This window comes from Chiloscyllium punctatum, chromosome 13 (genome assembly GCF_047496795.1).
Source record: "Chiloscyllium punctatum isolate Juve2018m chromosome 13, sChiPun1.3, whole genome shotgun sequence".
NCBI classification, from domain to species: domain Eukaryota; kingdom Metazoa; phylum Chordata; class Chondrichthyes; order Orectolobiformes; family Hemiscylliidae; genus Chiloscyllium; species Chiloscyllium punctatum.
The window spans coordinates 107,741,906-107,765,091 of record NC_092751.1 but is presented as its reverse complement, the minus strand read 5'-3'; the positions used below and the strand labels follow the sequence as shown (position 1 = coordinate 107,765,091).

Below are 23,186 nucleotides of genomic sequence, written 5' to 3'. Positions count from 1 at the left end.
AGTTAAAGCAGCAGCTCCACATGTTGACATTTGGAAGGCTACCCGACCACTGGTTAAATTGTTGATATTCAGAAAAGGGTTAATGAGACAAGTTTGCGCTTTATGATTGTAAGTTACTTGCCTTGCACTGCTTTGAGTTAGATATAATAGAGTGGGCAACCAAGGTAGTTTGAGACTGCACACATTGCTACAACATAGAATTGGATTAAATCTGTTGTGACTATACTGTCAATGTTAACAAATCAATCAAAATACTGCAAAATACATGCAATTGTTGCCATCCCCTGAAAACATGATCACCTATCATAGGTGTCCAGTTGCATTGGGAAAAATTAAGTAGCGGTTAGCATTTGCATTAAAGTAAGTTTGGAGTTAAGTTATTTCTCAAATGGTAAGATGACCAGCTGATGATGTGTTTTCTCAGAGTAGTGAGAATATGAAGTAAACCAAATATTCTTCAAGAACTTAACAATCATCTCCTTGTTAACTCTTATAAGTTAGATTAAAGCTAGAAACAAGAATATTGCCATTATACACAGAAGTGCAACTTCATTTTGCCAGAAGCCCCAGGTGCTGAAGTCAATACCTTGTTCAATCACGTACATTTCTCCAGGAACTCTAAAAATAAATAGTATAGGGAAAGGGACTCATCAGTCAAACATTGTTGTTCCTTGCAAGAAATTGACCAAATCAATACGTGTTCCAAATGACAATATCCCAATAGCATACATATCTGAGATGAAATTGGTATCCCTCACTGAATATTTTTTTGAATTTTAGGATTACCTGTTATATTGGATTAACTTCCTATATTGTTGGCATAGTGGTTCAGTGGTTAGCACAGCTGCCTCACAGCACCAGGGTCTCAGGTTCAATTTCCATCTTGGGTGACTGTCTGTGTGTAGTCTGCACATTCTCTCTGTCTGTGTGCGTTTCCTCCGGGTGCTCCGATTTCCTCCAACAATCCAAAGGTGAAATGACCATCCAAAATTGCCCATAGTGTCAGGTGCATTAGTTAGAAGGTGGAGAAATGGGTCTGGGTGGGTTACTCTTTGGGGGGGTCAGTGTTGACTTGTTGGGCCAAAGGGCCTGTTTCCATAGTGTGTAGCGAATCTAATCTAAAACCAACTACAATCACTCCCTTGGGTATCATCTCCAATGAATGTAACCAAGTTTCCTTTCAACCAGAGTGCCTTTCATTTATCTCATTCTATGGTCAGCACAGCATAATATTCCAGTGTCAACGCATATTATGTTAAAGATGTGTAGCTGAAAAGGATAACAACAAGTGCAGATGGATCATTGTAATGATGTTGGGGTGAATGCAAAGCCTTGAAGATGTTACACTGGGAGAAATTGTCAAGTCTCCTGTAAATGTGCTGTTCACATTTTCTGATGGAACAAGTCTTGGTAAGCTGTGCCATATTTGTAACCGAAGCGAATTTGAAACCATTTGATCAAATAGTGGTATCTAATAGAAATTAACACCAGGTTAACGTCCTGGCAGTATAATCTTGGCCAAATAGGAGCGTAGGACTTAGGAGCAGGAGTATGCTATTTGGTCCTTTGAGCCTGCTCCATCATTCATTAAGAACATTGTTGTGCTCTCAATTCCATTTTAACTCCCATAAGGATTTAGGAACAGGAGTAGACCATTCAGTCCAGGCTTGTATTATTTGAGAGGAGAAATCCTTTATGGACATGTGTAATAAAATCAAGATGTAAACATCATCATTTTCTTAAGGATCTACCGTCATTCAGAATCCAAATATTCACACCTCATGCCAAGTGAATATGATTATTAAGATTGTGTTCCAAACAATAGCATGTATTGTTCATTTTCTATTCTCATCAGAAATGCATTTGCCTCAACGGAGTTCTCAATTGGCTAGCATATTGGGTAACACAGTGATTGATTGTTTGAACAGTGAAGAAACATTACTTCTGATAAAAATAAATGCACTTACTTTGTTGTGTGAATATAAAATATCTGTCCCTTTAGTTCATTGATCATGAGTGCCTGTGGAAAGATGGGCAGAATTAAATTTTACTGTTCATCCAAACCAAAAGTGATGGGTGTTGATATTTTGATTATTGCTGAAGAAAAATAGAAATATTACCAAAGCTTTTTATCTTTAACTTACCCATACAGATCCAAAAATGCCAAACTTCAAAAAGGAGCAACAATTAAATTGCATGAGAAAAGGGTGTTGTTTGATTGTTAAGTCAATCCCAACAGGCCTCAATATTTTCAGTCTTTAATTAATCCTTGTTTTGTTATTGATTTCAAAGGTGATTTGTGCACAGAGCTAATGATAAATCACTCCGGCTACCTCAGAATGCCTCTGAAAAAATATTTATCCTCCATTTGGAGCCTTCTGGAACTGAGATTTGTAACTGCTTTGCAGAATCAAGGGAAAAACACCCCATTTTACCACGTGACAGTTCTGTACATTACTGTTCCCACAAACAATGCTATTACCCAACGTAATGTCTTTATAGTATCTAGATCTAGATTGTACCCATTCTAAAGTTGTTTTTAGAAGAAGCTTATCTTACATTCAGTCCATAACGGAATATACTGAACCACTTCAACCATGAAAGCCACTGCAACATTCTGTTTAAGTTCACCAGAAATCCACCAAAAACCTACAAACGCAAATGAAGCATTCTTCAGAGCTTTGCAATGGGTACCAGGAGCCATTGTAAGGTAGAATAAATAGAGTAATCGCAGTCTCCTACCATCATGAAGACGTATGGGATGGCGATCAGGGCATTGGCGAGTGCAAAGGTATTGACACTTGCACTCACAAAGAAGGCCAAACTCACTGCTGACAAACTGGTGAGGCTGAGAGTCAAGCAGAACAAGAAAATAGATGCAGCTTCTTGTTTCAGTCCTGTATTGGAGATATTGCACTCAGGTTGAAAGTACATGGGACAATATTAATGACAAACTATTGTCTAGTCATTCATTCATTCGCTGTCTTTGTTGCCTTGTGTGTAAAATGGACACTATTTATCTATATAACAGTGACTCCACTTCAGAATGATTCAATCATTTGTAAAGTGTTTTGGTATATTATAACATTCTTCATGTAATATGTGTAATCCACTCAAATATTGATTCCATATTTTAAAAAGTGAGGATACAATCTAATTGTTTTTGTGCTTTTTCACTCCGTGATAACGTTTGTCTGTCTAATGGTTATGTTGAGGCACAGTTGTGTGCTTATTCATTATAACTTTTTTTCATGAAGTCAGAAATCATACGACATGAGGTTATAGTCCCACAGGTTTATTTGAAATCACAAGCTTTCAGAGTGCTGCTCCTTCATCAGGTGACATTACCTGATAAATGATCAGCACTCCGAAAGCTTGTGATTTCAAATAAACCTGTTAGACTATAAGCTGGTGTCGTATGATTTCTGACTTTGTCCACCCCAGTCCAACACTGACACCTCCACATCATGGCTACCACTTATTTTGATGACATGCAGAAGTTACTAAAGCACTTACCCATCATAAAATAGGCGACAGCTGCAAAGGTGAGAACAGGCACAATGCGATTGGGAATCAAGTCGGCCAGAATCTTGGACAGGAAGTAAACTGAGGTGCGATAATAGCCACTTGCCTTTTCATGTCTGGTGAAAGAATTAGAATGAAAAACTTCTACATTACTGATATCTCAAGTTATGAGAAAGACGTGGTTGAAATTGAATGCTAAAATAATTAAGAGAAGGATTTTCACAAGTGGGGTTCACAGAGTCCTAGTTGTCTCCCTTGTGCCCTCTGACACTCTGCCTTGATGCGTAGTGATTTCACCGCTTTCCTCTATATACCTAACATTGTGTCCAATCCCCTAGGCATGAATTTGATTCAATGAATGGTGAGATCATTGGACAATACAAACAGAAGAAGCTAGTCTAGGTGATGGTGCTGTGATATGAAGGGTACATAGAACATAGAACATAGAAGAATACAGCGCAGTACAGGCCCTTCGGCCCTCGATGTTGCGCCGATCAAAGCCCACCTAACCTACACTAACCCACTATCCTCCATATACCTATCCAATGCCCGCTTAAATACCCATAAAGAGGGAGAGTCCACTACTGCTACTGGCAGGGCATTCCATGAACTTACGACTCGCTGAGTGAAGAACCTACCCCTAACATCAGTCCGATATCTACCCCCCCCTTAATTTAAAGCTATGCCCCCTTGAGCAGTGGGGTTATTTCTCAGCTGTTTATTTGCCAGTGTCCTTTCAGACTCCAGGTGGTTTGTCATTAGTTTATTCTTTTTAAGTAGTTACATGCCCATGTGATGTAAGACTTACATCCTGACCTGAGGAGGCAGGGATGTGATTGCACTGTAGGGGGTGCGGAGGAGATTCACCAGGATACTGCCTGGGATGGAACATATAAGTTGTGAGGAAAGATTGGCCAGGGGCTCAGGTGATTTTCATTGGGGCAGAGACGACTGTGGGGCAATCTGATTGAGGTGTACAGGTTATTGAGGGGCTTGGACAGAATGGATAAGGAGCAGCTCCTCCATCTTAGTTGAAAGGTCAGTTACAAGGGGATGTGAGTTCAAAGTAAGGTTTGGGGGTGAATGTGAGGAAATACCTTTTTACCCAGAGGGTGGTGATGATCTGGGATGTGTTCCATGGGAGGATGGTAGAGATGAATTGCCTCACATCCTTGAAAAAGTACCTGGATGAGCACTTGGCACATTCAAGGCTATGGGCCAAGTGCTGGTCAAAGGGACTATGTTGAAGGTCAGGTGGTTCTTACAGGTTGGTGCAGACTCTAAATCAGTAACCACCCCAACCCATTTAATTCATTTGTTAAATATTCAAAATCAAAACACTTAGCTGCTTACAAAAAGAGTGCCTTTTCTTGTATGAAGATTTCCACAGCTGAAAGATTGCCAAAAACCTGATTATCAAGAAGAAGAATACGATAGGGTTTCCTGATGAAGGGCTTTTGCCCGAAACGTCGATTTCGCTGCTCGTTGGATGCTGCCTGAACTGCTGTGCTGTTCCAGCACCACTAATCCAGAATTTGGTTTCCAGCATCTGCAGTTATTGTTTTTACCAAGAAGAAGAATGCGCCAATTCTGAAATCAAAATTGTACAAGAGAGTTAGGAGCAGGTAGCATTTTGATAGAGAAGTTTCTGTAAATGTATACACCAAGTGCAGTACATCACTTCAATACAATAAACTGTTGCTGGGACAATGGACACTAAAGTCCCTTTTCTGCTTTGTTCACTTTCCTGTGACTCCATCCCTTCTTTCAATCTCCTCCTTGTTATGGTTTCACTATCCCCTCCAGACCTCCCCCTCTCTGACCCTGGACAATCGATCCTTTGGCAATGCCCCATCTTCATTCCTTTACAACCTCCACCTCAATGAATTTTCAACGCTTTATGTTGTTGAGATTTCTATCAGCTTCACCCCTGCACCTCTTCCCACCTCCACCTTTGACCAGGTATCTTCTCCATGAATAACAGATTCTTCCTCTGACCTCCTACTCTTCCCCTTTCTTAATCCCAGACTTACAACGGTGACAGGATTTTGTTTTTGCAGTGTCACAGTTTCATATATATGGTCCATTTGGATCTTGGCTGCACTTCTGTCATTGGGAAAGGTTGTAAATATGGAATGGTGGAGTCACTGTGACAGCTGACAACTGACTCAAAAAGTAATTAACTTGACATTTAAGTCACAGCCCATCTCCTTCACAACATTGTTTTGCACTTACAGTTCACTACCTGGGGTTGCAGAGTTAATATGGTTCAATATACGGCCATTCAGCCCAAAGAGTCCATCTTGAACCTCTACTATCTGCTGAGTTCATGATCTCTCACTCACTAAGAGGAAACTCAGAGCAATGAATAGACAGTTTCCAAAAGACAAGATTGAATCACACTCTCAGTCCATCTCACCCATTCCTGAGTGGGTGTGGAGGGGAAGACTACAAATTACTGCTCTGGAATGCTTTATCCATGAGCTATAGGTATACAACACATGAAAACTGAATAGAGTTGAACAGAGAATTAAAATACCAAAATGCTTCCCAATCAGAAAGTCCATGATTCATAATATTGAATGCTAAACACCTGATAACTTCTGGTAACAGTGCTTCCTGTTTTTTCCCACCTGTTCTGCAAAGCCTCTGGCATTGTGTCTGGTATTTGATAATATATCAGCCCATTCAAGATTCCAAAGGTTATCATCCTGAACACTTGAACCACTGAGGTCTGAGGATTTCTGCAAAGGTTTTTCATGATTCTGTTACACATGATGTATAGCTGAAAGTATGAGAAGAAATAATGCATGCTGTGACTAAATTCAACAAGAAAATGTACAAGCAATGACAAACAGAAACTGCTGGAGAAACTCAGCAGCATTTGATTCCTGAAGAAGGGCTTATGCCCGAAACGTCGATTCTCCTGCTCCTCAGATGCTGCCTGGCCTGCTGTGTTTTTCCAGCATCACATTTTTCAGCATTTGTTCTCAACAAGTTCTGAAGAATGGTCCCTGAGCCCAAAACATTCACTCTATTTTCTTTCTCTACAATGTTGCCAGACCTGCTAAATTTCTGCAGCAATTTGTTTTTAATTTTCAGCATCTGCAGTTCTTTAGTTTTATTTTTGTAAAAATAATAATCCTGTTTATCATGTTAGTTTGCAATTAATATTCTTCTTGGTGTCATATATTGTCACTCCCACAAGTGGCACTCTTGGTTCCTACTACCTGGACTGCATAATAGATTGTTAAATACATATAAACATTGAAATTAGTTAGCACACTTCACAGACTGTATTAGAAAACCCTTACTGAACCCTGTCAGGTAAACTTTTTCACATAGCTGGGGGGAGGAAATATTCTCTGAAGATCATTAGTTTATTTACATATATGTGAATGATCAGTATGTAATTTCCACATTGACAACAATCAATTTCCATGCTCCTCCTCTATGAAGATCAATAAAAACACAAGTGTCAGTGTTGGACTGGGGTGGATAAAGTCAGAAGTCATACAACACCAGATTATAGGTGAAAGTGGGGACTGCAGATGCTGGAGATTAGAGTCGAGAATGTGGTGCTGGTAAAGCACAGCAGGTCAGGCAGCATCTGAGGAGCAGGAAAATCAATGTTTTGGGCAAAAGTCCTTCCATAGGAATTCCATAGGAAGGGCTTTTGTCCGAAACGTCGATTTTCCTGCTCCTCGGATGCTTCCTGACCTGCTATGCTTTTCCAGCACCACACTTTCGACACCACATTATAGTCCAACAGATTTATGTGAAATCACAAGTTTTCGGAGCGCTGCTCCTTCCTCAGGTGAATAAAAAAACACAACTTCTTTTGTTTGTTGCCTGGCCCTGACTGCCTTGGAAGTGGATAATTGCTCAGCCATTTCAGAGCCAAGTTCAGGCCAGACCAGGTGAGAATGACAGATTTCCTTCCCTAAAAAGGTCCTAAATTAAACAGATGTTTTTTTTTAAAGAATTAAGTTATCGTTTCATGGCACCTGTACTGAGACTAGCTTTAAATTGCAGATTTTTCAATCTATTTTAATTTCCATCAGCCATCCTTGTAATATTTGACCCCATGTCTTTGTAATATTAGTTTGGATTATTAATCCAGTGACATGACCACTGCACCACCAACTCAGTTCTTGTAGAACTGGCTCAACTCTTGACTGCAAATCCCTGGTCTCAGATTTTAAACTATAACAGAGCATTACACACTGGTCCCGAGAGAACACTGCTCACTCTCTGTGCCTCAGAAAGATAGGGAGTGACAGATAGAAATTTCTCTGTCACCCATCTTCAATCTCTAGGTTGAAAGGGAGGGTGAGCTGATTTCCACAATTAAACTGGAAATCACAGTTACTGCTACAAGTCAATGGGTGAACAGGAAACTCCTCAATATCAATCTCAGCCCAGCATCCAGTTATAAGCAATACTTCAGCACAGAAACAGCTGGTACCTGTTGGTGCTTATGATTCACACAAGCCTCCACCCACATTACTTTATCCAAACTCCTTTCATTTCTCCCTCATGCTTAGCCAACTGACCCTGAAATACAGTTATGCTCAACCACTCTCTGTAATGGTGAATTCCACATTCTAATGGTAATAAAGTTCATCTCAATTTCTGAATTGGAGTTGTCACAAAACCATGAATTCTAATCTTCTCACAGTAGTCATGGCTATAGCTAACAACTCTCCCAAAAAACCACTAACTCCTCAGAAAAAGACAAGACTTGTTTTTCTGTGAGACTTTTATAACACTGAAATATTCCCAAAGCACTTTACAGGCAATAAAATACTTTGAAATGTAATTGCTGGTGTAATGGTTATTGTCGATGTTAATCTCAGGCTAGTGCCTAAGTGAAGGTAAAAACTAGTTTGTGCAGCTTTGGGGAATTAACTGACTTTATGGGATGATGCCTTTAGTTGGGGTGACACAGTGGCTCAGTGGTTAGCACTGCTGCCTCACAGCGCCAGGGTCCTGGGTTCGATTCCAGCCTCAGGTGACTGTCTGTGTGGAGTTTGCACATTCTCCTGTGTCTGCATGGGTTTCCTCCAGGTGCTCCGATTTCCTTCCACAGTCCAAAGATGTGCAGGTCAGGTGAATTGGCCATGCTAAATTGTCCATAGTGTTAGGTGCATTAGTCAGAGGGAAATGGGTCTGGGTGGGTTACTCTTCAGAGGGTGGGTGTGGACTGGTTGGGCCGAAGGTCCTGCTACCACACTGTAGGTAATCTAGATTGAATCAAGTAATCACAAACATTATAAATGTACAATAATCAGTTTGAGCAGCACAGGTTGAACTAAGTACTTCTCCAAATATCTGTTACATGTTGTCATTGGCAATCCTTCGTTTTGAGGAGGATATATACTCAGGGTCACAGATTTCTGTGATGGAATATCTTGGCACTGAACAAGCCAATTATTGACCCTTAGTCAGATCCAGAGAACAGAAACTGGTTCCTTTCCTTATCTTCTCAGCTTCTGTTGTATTTTGTCATTTGAACATTATGTTTCAAAATGGGATGCACATTGATGGGCCAGTTGTTGCCATTATGAACAATTGGTAGCAATCGCTAAGGCCAGTGCCTCAATAAGAGAGACTTTGAAGCACTTTCATTGTCCTCTCCCTGAATGCTGGTTTTCTGGAGAGTTGAGGAAGTGGGCCCTTGGCCATCCAGGTAAATCAAAGTTGATTTTGCAGGTGTTTGCAGCGCTGACTTCAAGAGGGGCATTAATGTTCGTTTGGTTGTTGATTGAAGATAACTTCAAAGAAAACATGTCAAGACCAATACCTGGAACTCTTCATTGATTTGATCAGAGCATCTGACTCAATCATCACAGGACACTGTGGATTTTGTTTCAAAGATCTGGATGTCTGAGAAACTTTTACCACAAAGTTACAGTTGCTTCATGCTGACATCACATTAACAGTCCTGAAGGAGAAATGAAACAGAGCATTGTGGAATGCTCTGCCCCAGAGGGCAGTGGAGGCCCAGTCTCTGGATTCATTTAAGAAATAATTGGATAGAGCTCTTAAAGATAGTGGAGTCAAGGGGTATGGAGATAAGGCTGGAACAGGATACTGATTAGGAATGATCAGCCATGATCATATTGAATGGCGGTGCAGGCTCGAAGGGCAGAATGGCCTACTCCTGCATCTATTGTCTATTGTCTATTGTCTAACTGCCTTCAAAATCCAAACCAATGACAAACAGGCCGGTGGGTAAAGCCCCCATGCAATGTACCATCCACCTGACAGTGGCTATACAAAAGATCATAAGACATAGGATAAAATATATCTGAAAACATCAATTAATACAAATATTAAGTACTACCTAGATGGAAAGCTCTTTGACCTCATGTGACGAAGCTGCTCCTTTAACAAGGTTATGTTGGGTTTTTTTAAGAGAAGTCGTAAACTCCACAGCCTCTGAAACGTCTGGGGATTGAAGGGTTTTAGGGCCAATTTGATAATAGCTAACAGATACTGCCTTAAGCAGAGGGCTTTCAAGTTAAAGAAACGGTATTTGTGCAATTAAAGGTAAGTGACCGGTTCTCCCAGCTCAGCGTTTCTCTGGTTTGGTTTGGTTTTTAACAGTACTGTGAAAAAGCTGCTGGACTCAAAGGAGCAGCTCCAGGCTGGTACTCTCTCCCGTAAGACCCTGTGTTTGATTTTATCTTTTGTACCAAGGGATATTTATGGGATTGTTGCTGATTGGAACAGCATCATTAAGTTGGGATGATCTGTTGGGTTTTCGGAGAGGTTAAGTTATTCGGCATTCTGTTTTCTGTTGTTTGTGTTTCATTTGCTAATCTTGTAAATCAATTCAGTTTTGTGTAAAATGAAGTGGTTTGACCGTTGCATCCCTCCTGGAATATCCATAGTACACCTGCTTAAAACAACTAGCAAAGTTAGGGTCTGGGCTACTTTCTTTACATGCTTTGCAGGGAAGTTGGGTGGGGGGTTGGTGCTCTGGCCTGGTTCATAACACTCAGTCACCTGTCACCTCCATCTTAGAACTGAACTGACCACCCTAAATATACACAAGCAGTGGTTGGGGATGACTGAAGTGTTACTGCCCACTGTACAAAATTTTCAAGCCACTCTTAAACTCTTGCATTCTGCATTGAAAATACTTCGCCTATACTTGAACATTGCCAAAACAAATCTCAGTTCAATTCTGGTCAGACAAATATTTCTCCTTCCTTACCTGCTGAAGGAGCAATTCTGTAAAATAGTGAGCACATCCCATAGTTTAGCAGCCACCTCTCCCTGAAGGAGGCATTTAGGAGGGATATCAACACCAGATAGCTGGGCTAGCTCTACCTTTGACAACAAAGACCTCCACCAAAAAAAAATAATGTAGAGAGCAGTTGTCACCACTGCGCCGCTGTACTGCAGTGACATGTTGGCTGTGACTCACAGAGCGCAAGAGAAATCCTATCAACAATGTGTCCAATACATTTGGACTTGAATGTTAGCTATTACCTGTTGAATTTAATGATTATCCTTATCAAGAAAAACACAAAGGCATTTGTACCTACCTGATACCAGAAAGGAGTTGCGTATGCAACTGAAAGACAATCATTAATAAAGTCTGATCATTGATGATACCTGGATTTGGAGTTTCAAGGTATGATGCTTCACTAATAACATCCAAGAAGAAATCAGAGGGGTTATTGTAAGGCTCACATTGATACCCTATGGATGAACAATTTACCAATATTAATACAGCAACAGTACAGACTGGAAAGCCAATATGAGTATCAGTACAGAAGCAAGATTCTGCAAGTACTGAAAATCTAAAACAAAATGACAGAAAATATTGGAAATGCTCAACAGCACCTGGAGCAAAAAACAGCATTAATGATTAAAGTCAATAACCTTTCGCTAAGAACTTTTAAAAAATTAACAGACACCAAAGGTTTTAAACAGGGGAAGTACAAGCAAGGAAAGGGGTGGGGTGGGAACAAAAGAGAAAATCTGTGATAGGGTGAAAGTGAATTGATAGATAATTATTTTATCGAGATGGGGCTCAAGTCCACTTTATGAAAACCAGTTTTTACCTCAAGATTTTTGCTTTGGTTCTATTTGGGGAGCTTGGTGCTGGTCTCCTAGAATAGATAGTCAGGCTGCTGACCACTTAAAATGATTAATCGATTGCTGCCTTTCACTTATTTAGTGAAATGTATTAAGTATCGCAATCCGAAATCCTCATTTAGCAGTAAGTGAGTCTGCTCAGGTCTAAGGATGATTTGTTATGAGAATCAATGGATTGCAGTGGTATTTAGGCTATTGGATAACGCAGTCACTATTCTGATTTCTATATCATATTTCAAGGTTGCTAAATTAATTATTCAGAAAGATCTGAAATAGATTCACTCTATTATGGCTAATGCCACAAACAATTCTGCATTTATTTAAGTCACATTTGCAGAACTGCCCTTTTAAACTCATAGATGTTTATAGGACAGAAAGAGGCCACTCAGCTCCTTGTGTCTGCACCAATTAACAAAGATTTGACTTTACTAACGTAAATGAAGAACTGCAGATGCTGGAAGTCTGAAACAGAATTCAGTGGGTCTGGCAGCATCTGTGGAGAGACTTAACATTTCAAGCCCAGTGACCCTTCACCAGTACACCCTCCGCAGATGCTGCCAGACCTGCTGAATTTCTCCAGTATTTTGTTGTTGTTTTAACTTTACTAATCCTATTGTTGTGGTTCTGTTCGCCGAGCTGGGAATTTGTCTTGCAAACGTTTCGTCCCCTGTCTAGGTGACATCCTCAGTGCTTGGGAGCCTCCTGTGAAGCGCTTCTGTGCTGTTTCCTCCGGCATTTATAGTGGCCTGTCTCTGCCGCTTCCGGTTGTCAGTTCCAGCTGTCCATTGCAGTGGTCGGTATATTGGGTCCAGGTCGATGTGCTTATTGATTGAATCTGTGGATGAGTGCCATGCCTCTAGGAATTCCCTGGCTGTTCTCTGTTTGGCTTGTCCGATAATGGTAGTGTTGTCCCAGTCGAATTCATGTTGCTTGTCATCTGCGTGTGTGGCTACTAAGGATAGCTGGTCGTGTCGTTTCGTGGCTAGTTGGTGTTCGTGTATACGGATCGTTAACTGTCTTCCTGTTTGTCCGATGTAGTCCGATGCAGCGAGTTGGTACACACTTCAACTCTGTGCAAGGTTATTGCTCACATTCAAGTGAATGCTCTGACCATTTCTCTTAATTTACCTCCATCCTATTTCTAACCCTCAGCCACTACAATTCCCATCCCACTCTTACTCTTCTGGTAACTTTCCATAGTAACCCAATCCTTGTAGACCTGCTTACCTTCAACATCAACCAGTGACCTTGAAGTAATCTAATAGTAGCATAAGTACCCATCACTGCAAAAAAAAACCAGAAGAGAGAACAGCAAATAACAGCAGCACCTCTGTAAAACAGGCTTAATGACTGCACTATATTCAAATATAAAGTAATTTGCAGTTAATTCTTAAAACAATGAAACAAAGCAATTGATTCTGTGTTATAAAATGGGATTTAAGCCTCTGTCAGGAGAGCAGATTGATTCTCTGTTGTACAAAAGACCCTCAAGCATTCACCTTAAATAGTCAGTCTGCGCTGAGCCTGGGAACCAGTGTTGGTCAGACTGACTACTGTTGGTAAGAGTTAGGAAGCAGATTAAAGAATCAATCCATTAACAGAAATAAAACTATCTGGATTGCAATACTAGCCAATGGAAAATGAGTAACTGAAAGGGACCAAATTACAGATTCACCAAAACCAATAACTTGTTCTAGGATTAGTTAAAAGAGTAGAACTCACTCTCAAGTGAAATAACTGTGGTAAGTAGTACTGGTATAATTACAGCAAAGCTGAATAAAGACATGATAGAGAAAGGAATAGAAGGATGTACAATAAAAGCGAAATACTGCAGACGCTGGAAATCTGAAACAAAAACAGAAAAGAGAAACTCAGCAGATCTGGCAGTGTCCATGAGGAAAGAGTCCAATATGACATTTCTTCAGACATGGTGATTGGAGTCAAAGTGTGAAGCTGAAATATTGTAGGAAGATGCTGGTGATGATCGTGGATATAGCTCGGGCTGAATATCCTCTACCTACGTGTTCTGTTCCAAATAAAAACTACCTTGGTATTGGCACAGTCTTGTAAGCCAAGTTCACGGATGACTTTGTTCACTTTCTCTTGCTTCTCCTCAAATGTATACTTTCTTCGAGACAGCTGAAGATTGGCTGAAAACTCCAGATGTTCCCTTACAGTCAGCGTTCCCATCAGAATATCATCCTGAGATTGAACAAAGTTGTCATCTTTAAGATACTCAAAAACTGCATGTCCAATTTTTAAAATCGGAATATCCTCTTAATTTACAAGATTGTCTTGGATAAATAAGGTCATTCTCAGCTCCCCTGTCCTTTCTGTCATTATTAAAGTATCCAACTGCTCTTTAAATTATTCTTAGGTTTTGCTCCTGAAATCTCCAGGTATCTATTCCTTGAGCACAAACTTCCTGATAGCAGGAAAACCAAATAACTGCATATATAGAAAATCAGAAACACAAATGGAAATTGGGGAAATGAAGCACAGACTTTGCAGAACACCTACACTCTGTTGACAAAGATTATCCTGAGCTTTCAGCCATAGAGATAAACAGCACAGAAACAGACCCTTTGGCCCAACCAGTCCATGCCGAACATAATCTCAAACTAAACTAGTCCCACCTGCCTACTCCTGGCCCATATCTCTCCAAATCTTTCCTATTCATGTACTTATCCAGATCTCTTTTAAACATTGTAATTGTACCCACATCCATCACTTCTTCAGAAAGTTCATTCCGCACGCAAACCATCCTCTGTGTAAACAATTTTCCCTTAGAAAGGTGCCTCCAGACGTGAAATCCCCCATCCTAGAGAAAAGACAACGACCATTAATTCTATCTATACTCCTCATTGTTTTATAAACTTGTAAAAGGTCACCTCTCAACCTCCGATGCTCGAGTGAAAAAAGTCCCAGCCTCTCTAGCCTTTCTCTATAACACAAACATTCCATATCCTGCAACATCCTGATAAATCTCTTCTGAGCCTCTCCAACTTAATAATATCTGAGTGACCAGACTGGACATAGAATTCCAGAAGAGGTCTCGCCAATGTCTCATACAACTTCAACATGATTTCCCAACTCTTATACTCAAAGGACTAAGCAATGAAGGCAAGTGTACCAAATGCCTTCTCCGCCATTCTCTATATCTTAAACAAACTTCAAGAATTATGCTCCTGAACCCCTAAGTCCCTCTGTTCTACAATACTGCCCAATTACTACCATTAATTGTATAAGTCCTACCCCAGTTTGCTATACCAAAATGTAATACATAGAACATAGAACATAGAACAGTACAGCACAGAACAGGCCCTTCAGCCCACGATGTTGTGCCGACCATTGAGCCTCATGTGAGGTAAACCTAATGTATGAACTCTCAAATTTCTGTGACCATATGCATGTCCAGCAGTCTCTTAAATATCCCAATGACCTCGCTTCCACAACTACTGGTGGCAACGCATTCCATGCTCTCACAACTCTCTGTGTAAAGAACCCGCCTCTAACATCCCCTCTATACTTTCCGTCAAACAGTTTAAAACTATGACCCCTCGTGTTAACAATTTCTGCCCTGGGAAAAAGTCTCTGGCTATCAACTCTATCTACGCCTCTCATGATCTTGTACACCTCAGTTAGGTCCCCTCTCTTTGCATTTATCCAGATTGAACTCCATCTGCCACCTTTCAGCTCATTGATCCAATTGGTCAAGATCCCTTTGTAATCTTAGAAAACCTTCTTCACTGTCTCCTATGCCACCAATTTTTCCTGCCATTTCAACACACTATTGTGTTCCCTGGTCAACATCTCTGTGTTGGCCTTATGACAGTGCTCCAGCGAACTTCAGCACAAGTTGGAAGAACTGCATCTCATTTTCTGCTCAGGGACCCGACAGCCTTCAGGACTCAATATCAATTTTAGAGTTTGAGCACCATCTCCCATTTCCTTACCCCAACCCCCACACAGGGATTGCCATCACATGGGCTGCTACCACAACCAACCCATTATCAGCCACTAAACATTCTCCCAGGCTACCCAACTGTTGTTCTCTCTTTCTGGGCTCCACCTCCACCTATCATTTATTCCTCCCCCCCAAATCCTCCTCTCACCCCAACTTCAGCACCTGCGCCAACCTTCTCCCAGCTACAATCAATTCTGAAGAAGGGTCACCAGACCTGAAATGTTAACTCTGTTTTCTCTGATGCTGGCAAAGCTGCTGAATTTTTCCAGCAAAAACCTTTTGTGCCCCTGATAACAGTCCTAATTTACATTGGATTGAGTCTGCTGATTCCGTTCAGGCAAATTGGGACCAGATTTCGTCGAGAAATGAATGACAAGGCTGATGCCACTCAGCATTATTTATGCAGCAATAGTACAACACATTCAGGGAAGGAGAAAGTGAGGATGACAAATGCTGGAGAGGTTCATTCCACAGAAGGGCTTATGCCTGAAACATCGATTCCGCTGCTCCTCAGATGCTAACTGACCTGCTGTGCTTTTCCAGCACCACACTCTCAACTCTGATCTCCAATATCTGCAGTCCTCACTTTCTCCGAATTGATTTCAACCCCACTGCGAAGCCTCTTCCAAGGATGCCTACCTTGAAGAAATTCTCCTCCTCTCTATACAAGGATCTCAGTGAGTCTCTCTCTTTCACTGCACCCCCCCCCAGGTCATTTCCTCTGCCCCGGAGCCCTTCACCCATGTCCTGGTTCAATCAGAGAAGTGATTGAACACAAAAGTCCCAATGATTGCTAGCCCCATGGTTTGTTTCAGAAATCAATGTCTTGCCATCACTATCACAATTAAAATGCTATGAACACCACTGGAACATCACTAATTATTTCATTGTCATTGGTTTAAAATCTTGGAACTCCATCTCCAACAGCACTATGAGTGTTCTTACATCCCACAAAATGCAGCTTTACCACCACCTTCCCAGGGAAATTAGGGAAGGGTGATAAATCCTGGCCCATTGAATGATGCCCATTCATCCAAGATTTAATAAAAATAAATTTGTTCCATAAAGCAACAGATACAAATTAAACTTGAGAAAAAGAAAGATGCAATATCAAACCAAGAACCCTTTTAACAATGAGATTAGTGTTAATTACTGCCAATTAACCTCTCTGACACTGAATAATGTGGGATTGATGATAGTTACTCTCACTCAACTTTGCTAATACTGAAAATTAACACTAAAAATGCAGAGTCTTTTTTTAAAATGTCATTTCAGGGAATGAGTGCATCACTGGCCAGGCCAGTGTTTATTACTCGGTTCCAATTGCTCTGAAAAAGGTGGTGGACAGCTGCTTCTGGAATCGCTGCAATCTTTGGAGTGTAGGAACATCTACAACGCAGTTAGAATGGGAGTTCCAGGATTTTGACCCATTATTAATGAAGGAACAGTGATATATTTTCAAGTCAGGATGGTATGCGGTTTGGAGAGGAACTTGCAGGGGGTGGTGTTCCCATCTATTTACTGCCCTTGTCCTTTGAGATGGAAGTGGTTGTGAGTTTGGAAGGTGCTGTCTGAGGATCTTTGGTGAATTTCTGATGTGCCTGTTGTAGATCGTGAGCATCAGCTACTGAGTGTCAGCAGTGGTGGGAGTGGATGCTTATGAATGTGGTGCCAATCAAACGACTGCTTTGTCCTGGATGGTGTCAAGCTTTTTAAATATTCTTGGAGCTGCACTCATCCAGTCAAGTGGGGAGCAATCTATCACACTCTTGGGATGAACCTTAGAGATGGTGGAAAGGCTTTGGGGAACTAAGAGGTGAGCTACTCATTGCAGGATTCCTAGCCTCAATCCATCAGGTATTAGTTACTGGAGACTTTAAGAATGTTCAAATTAGATAACATTTACAAAGACAGACTCAAACCAGATTCCTATTGGCTTTTCTTGTGCTATCTCAACTCTGAGAGAATTTTCACCAGTACACTGTACAGTCATGAAGTTAAACTTTGTGGCACACTTCAGAGAAAATTTCACCTGGACAACATAAACAGACTGGAGGTGAAAGTTTGAGTTCACGAGTTGGACATTCAGTAGAACTTGACCCGATTTGAGTCCTTTTGCATCCTTCTGGTTTGCTAAAACATCTAGAAGCCTATAAAAAGAAGACACATTCTTTAACCTATTGGGAATGTTCTGCTGGTTTAGAACAATCACGGTGTTTTATGATTCTTTTTCATGACTCACGATGTCTTGCTGCTCCCTGTTGGACCAAGGATAGCGTTCATACCGGGTCTCACCACACCACTGAAAGAAAGGACACACAGTCAGTCCCTATAAAAAGGAGAAACAGGAGTAGACCACCCAGCCATTCAGTAAGATCACTGTTGATTATCCAACTCAACAAAACTGTTCTGAGGAAGGATCACTCGACCCGAAATGTTCACTCTGATTGCCCTCCACAGATGCTGGCAGACCTGCTGAGCTTTTCAAGCAATTTCTATTTTGTATCCAACTCAATATCCTGTTCCCAATTTTGTTCCATACTTCTGTTGCCTTTAATCCTTTCAACTATTCAATGAGATCGTGGCTGACCTGTGTTTAACTCCATTTAATCACCTTACTCTATAATCTTAAATATCCTTACCCAGCAAAGATTTTATAAGTTCAGTTCTGGAATTTTCTCTTGAGCTCTAGGTAACTGGCAGAATTTCGGATTTCCACGTCTCTTTGTTTGAAGAATTGTTTCCCATAATCAGTTTTGACTAGCCGAGTTTAAATTTTAAGATTCTGCCCACTTTTTCAGGACTAGACCCACCAGAGCCATTTCAAATCATTAACAGCTCAGTTAGATACCCCCTTAATCTCCTATATCTGAGGGAATGCTAAACCAGTGTACACAGCCAGTCATTATAATGTAACCTTTCTAACCTCTGTGCCATTTCCTAAGGAGATGACAGATACAGTAAGTGGGTATAATGCACATGGACTGTTGGAAATTATTTGACAAGGAAAGTCAAGGTTGCAATATGACTAACAGATGTGAAATTCTGGCAAAGTAAGAAAATTAAATTGAAAAGTTATTAGGAAAGCAATAATCGAAGTTAGGAGTTAAGGGCAGTATCTCAGTGGAAATAAGAGTCACAGTGTTTAGTTCTGGGTCCTTTCCACTATTCAAATACAAATGTAGAGAGAATGGTGTCAACCTGTGCTGTTAACATCAAAAAGGGAGGGAGTATCAGCACCAGAGATGAGGGGCCTGTCTTATGAAGAGAGATTGAATGGGTTAGACCAATATTGTCTGTGCAATGAGACGAGATCTAATCCAGGGAAGTAACATGCTGAAGGGGATTGGCAAAGTAGATGTAGGGAGAATATTTTCTCATGTGGGACAATTTGGAACAAGAGATTATCATTTTAGGATAAGGGATAACTGATTTAAGACAGAAATGAGGAGGAATTACTTCTCTTAAAGGGTCATGAATCTGTGGAATTCACTCCCTCAGAATGCGGTGGTGCTGGATCAGTGAGTAAGTTTAAGGAAGAGATAGAGAGATTTTTAATTAGTAACAGGCTGAAGGATTATGGGATCAAACAGGAAAGTGGAGATGAAATATCAAGATGAGATCAGCCATGATTGTATTAAATGACGGAGCAGGGTCGAGGGACTGAATGGCCTCCAGTTGCTCCTAGTTCTGATGAACTCTGTCGATGTTCTTTAAAAGTTGTCGAGTGGCAGCAACGAGTGAGATAGCACTCGGTGTCCGTCAGTGTGCAGTGTGGTTGTGGCTGTGCAAAGATGTGACAATAGAAATTACACCAGGAAAAGTGTCTAGCACTGTGATGTGGAGGAGCAGAAAGGGGACTTGAGTTCAGGTTCTGGGGACATTAAAGGTGGTTAAAATCTTTTTTAAAAACTCTTGGAGTTCTAATTTTTCATTCGCAGGAGATATGCAATATAAACTAATGACATAAATGCTGGCCCTCTGTAAAACCTTGTTAAGATCTCAGCTGGGAGACTGTGTGCAGTGTTAGACCACACTGAATGGGAGACATGGTGGAGAGGATGAAGCAAGATCACTGGCAGCTGGTAAGATATCCCAGTGTTACAAAAAGAAATGTTTAGAACTCTGAATGGATGGGGGCTGGGAAGGTAGAAACAGGCTGTTTCCAGCAAGTAAGAGGTCAGGAATGAGGGGATGTGGCAACAGGAATAGGCTATTCAGCCCCTCAAGTCTGTCCCACCATTCAATTAGATCATGGCTGATCTGTGGCATTCCTGCATATACCTGCCTTTGTCCCATATCCCTTGGTTTAACAAACATTAATCTATCTCAGATTTAACAATAACACCACCCAGTATCAACTGCCATTTGTGGAAATGGATTCCAAACCGTTACCACCCTTTGTGTGCAGAAATGCTTTCTAACTGTCTGGCCCTAATTCTCAGACGATGGCCCCTAGTTTCAAAATCACCAACCAGTGGAAATAGTTTCCCTTTGTCTACTCTGTCTTCTCCCCTGATCGTCTTGGTGACTTTGACTGGATCGCCTCTTAACCTTCTAAATTTTAAAGAAAACAGGTCTAATTTGTATAATCTCTCCTCATAACTTAACCCTTGAAGTTCAGGTGTTATTCTGCATTGTACCCCTTCCAGGGCTGACAAATTAAAGTGAGGAAAGCATTTGGCATAGATCTCAAATGGAGAACAGCAAAATACCCATCACACAGGAAGTGTTAGACTAGAATTCAAACTCTTGGGATAGTTTCTGAGACAGAAACTGTGTCAACACAGGATTGTTTGCTCATGTATTTTTCACAAGTTAAACCAAAGATAAATAGTCAACTACCATGAAAGGAGGAAACAGAGACTAGAGGTAGAACAATTGACTTTTGAGAAGGACCGACTTGGATGAGCAACGGTTAACTCCAATGGAAATAATACTTGGAGACTTGTGTACAAATACTGACATCGTTCCCTCACCCTGGGTTCAGTTTTAATGTTCATGAAGCAAGGAGCCAGAGCTGGTGGCCTTACCTGACACCGCACAAGATTTCTCTTCCTTCTCCCCGGATGCAGAATGCCCTTTTTGTATTCACCACATATCAGATGTTATTAAAAGACAGCACTGGGCCAGGAGAGTGCAAATTGGAGCTTTTTGAATTTCTGCCCTGCATGATGTTTCCGTTTAGAGATCTGTTCTACCTTTTACAATCAAACTGAGCAGAGGTGAAATTCTTATCTTGTGTTGCAGAGTTAAACATGTGATAATAGTTTCCAAGCTTCATTACTGGCAATGAGGTAAACAATTGCTGCCGAAATCTTTCTAATAGACAGTAGGTTTGTAATTGCAGCAAACAATAGTTATGCGAAAAGCATTTATTTCCAAAATGTTTTAATTCCTTGTCATTGCTTGACACAATGGCTCAGTAGTTATCACTTCTGCCTCACAGAACCAGCACACAGTTTAATTCCAGACACAGGCGACTGTCTGTGTGGAGTTTGCACATTCTCCCCATGTTTGCGTGGGTTTCCTCCAGGTGCTCCAGTTTCTTCCCATAATCTAAAGATGTGGAGCTTGGATGAATTGGCCATGCTAAATTGCCCATAGTGTTCAGGGATATGTAAGTTAGGTGCATTAGTCATGCAAATGTCAAGTAATAGGGTGGGTTACTCTTTGGAGGGTCGGTGTGGACTTGTTGGGCCAAAGGGCATGTTTCCACTGTAGGGATTCTAAGATCTCTCCCTTTGTCCCACCCTCTCTGTGTGAAGAAAAGACACAAAAACCAAGAAAATGTAAAAGATACAAATTCATACAAGGGAAGACCAATGTTTAGCTGATCAACCATCGAACCGAAGAAACGGGATCACAATATCACCATTGCACAAAACCAAAAGGACTGTGAGGAAAATAACAGTAAAGCTTCTTGTGTATTCCCGGGATGTGGGCCAGCATTTATTGCTCATCCCTAATTGCTCTTGGAGTGGCTCAGAGAGCAGTTGTGAATCAACACATTGTTGTAGATCTGGGATGTCTGTGAACCAGATTACTACAATTGACAATGGTTTCGTGATCATCTTTAGCTTAATAAAATGAGATTTTCATTGAATACAAATGCCTATAACTGCCATGTTTGGATTCAAATGTCATAGCATGATTTGGGTCTCTGGATTAATAGTCCTGCAACAATATCACTAGGCCATTACCTCACCACTTTGTGGTCTGGACTTCTGATCTTTGGAATTTTGTTTATCTCATCTCTATCCTTTTTCCACGCATAGTCTATATATTAAATCATTCATCATAATACTGGTTGAGTTGTGTGTATATGTTGTGTGTTTTGGAGTTTAAAGGAGTAGTGTTTAACTTGTATAAATTAGACATCCTTTTTTTCCCCTGCTATTGTTAAACTTAAGTGTGTTCAATGAATAGAATTGTTTTTTTATTACCTGATGATCCCAGTGTGAATCCCCTTTGTCTTGAGTATCAGTTAGTCAGGTAACTTGGTCATTTTGATGGAATTTTATACATTTTTTGATGACTTATTGAACAGTAGGGCTCAATTATTGATGTTCTCTCCCAGTTATAACAGCAATTTAGGGGGCGTGGGTCTGAGATCTTTTGAATGATAACCATTGAAAAGATTGGATGTGGACTCAGTGGAAGCAGCGTGGAAGGATAGGTGATAAAATAAGGTATAATTTGAAACAGCTAAAACTATCCTTTGGTTCAAAAAATTATCCATCACAAATTGACATGACCTGACAAAGTTGAGTTGGCATATAACTTAGAAAAGGAATTACTTGATAGAGTGAAGAGGGCAGAGGGAATCGAAACACTGACAAAGCATCTGGAACTGGGGAAACTGACAAGAGGATTAAGTAGAATTGAACAAGATATAAGAGGTCAATTAAAATTGATGAAGGACCAGTCTTTAAAGCAAAAAGGGTGATATTTTCAATATTAGATGACGCGTCCGGGTTTCGTGAGAAATTCATCGTGGCATATAAAGTAACACAGGACCATTTAACATCTTCGCAGCAAAGATAAAAAAATGGGCAGGTAAACATTTTATAATGAGAATATTTCAAATAGGACTCATAGAACCCGACAGTGTCGATAGAGGCCATTTGAACCATCCAATCTACACTGACTCTCTTACGAGAATCCCACTCCCCCACACTATCCCTGTAGCCCCATATTTCCCATGGTTAATTCACCGACAGGGCAGTTTACCATGGCCAATCCACTTAATCTGCACATCTGAGGCTCTGTAGGGTTCTGGTCAGACCACAGATCGAGTATTGTGCACATTTTTGGCCCCATATTTCAGAAAGGATGTACTGGCCCTGGAATGGGTCAAAGGAGGTTTCGGAGACTAGTCCCAGGAATGAAAAGCTTAACACATGATAAATGTTTTAGGACTCTAGATCTATACTCAATGAAGTTTAGAAGGATGAAGGGGGGGGATCTAATTGAATGTTACAGAATACTGAATGACCTGGACAGTATGGATGTTGGGAAGATGTTTCCATTCGAGGGGAGACTAGGACCTGAGGGCACAGCCTTCGAGTAAAGGGAA

General features: G+C 40.8%; 1 pseudogene; it reads right to left on the bottom strand.

Moving 5' to 3' along the window:
- Window positions 1–377: 377 nt before the first annotated feature.
- Window positions 378–20,891, bottom strand: LOC140484528 (broad substrate specificity ATP-binding cassette transporter ABCG2-like; annotated as a pseudogene).
- Window positions 20,892–23,186: the final 2,295 nt, after the last annotated feature.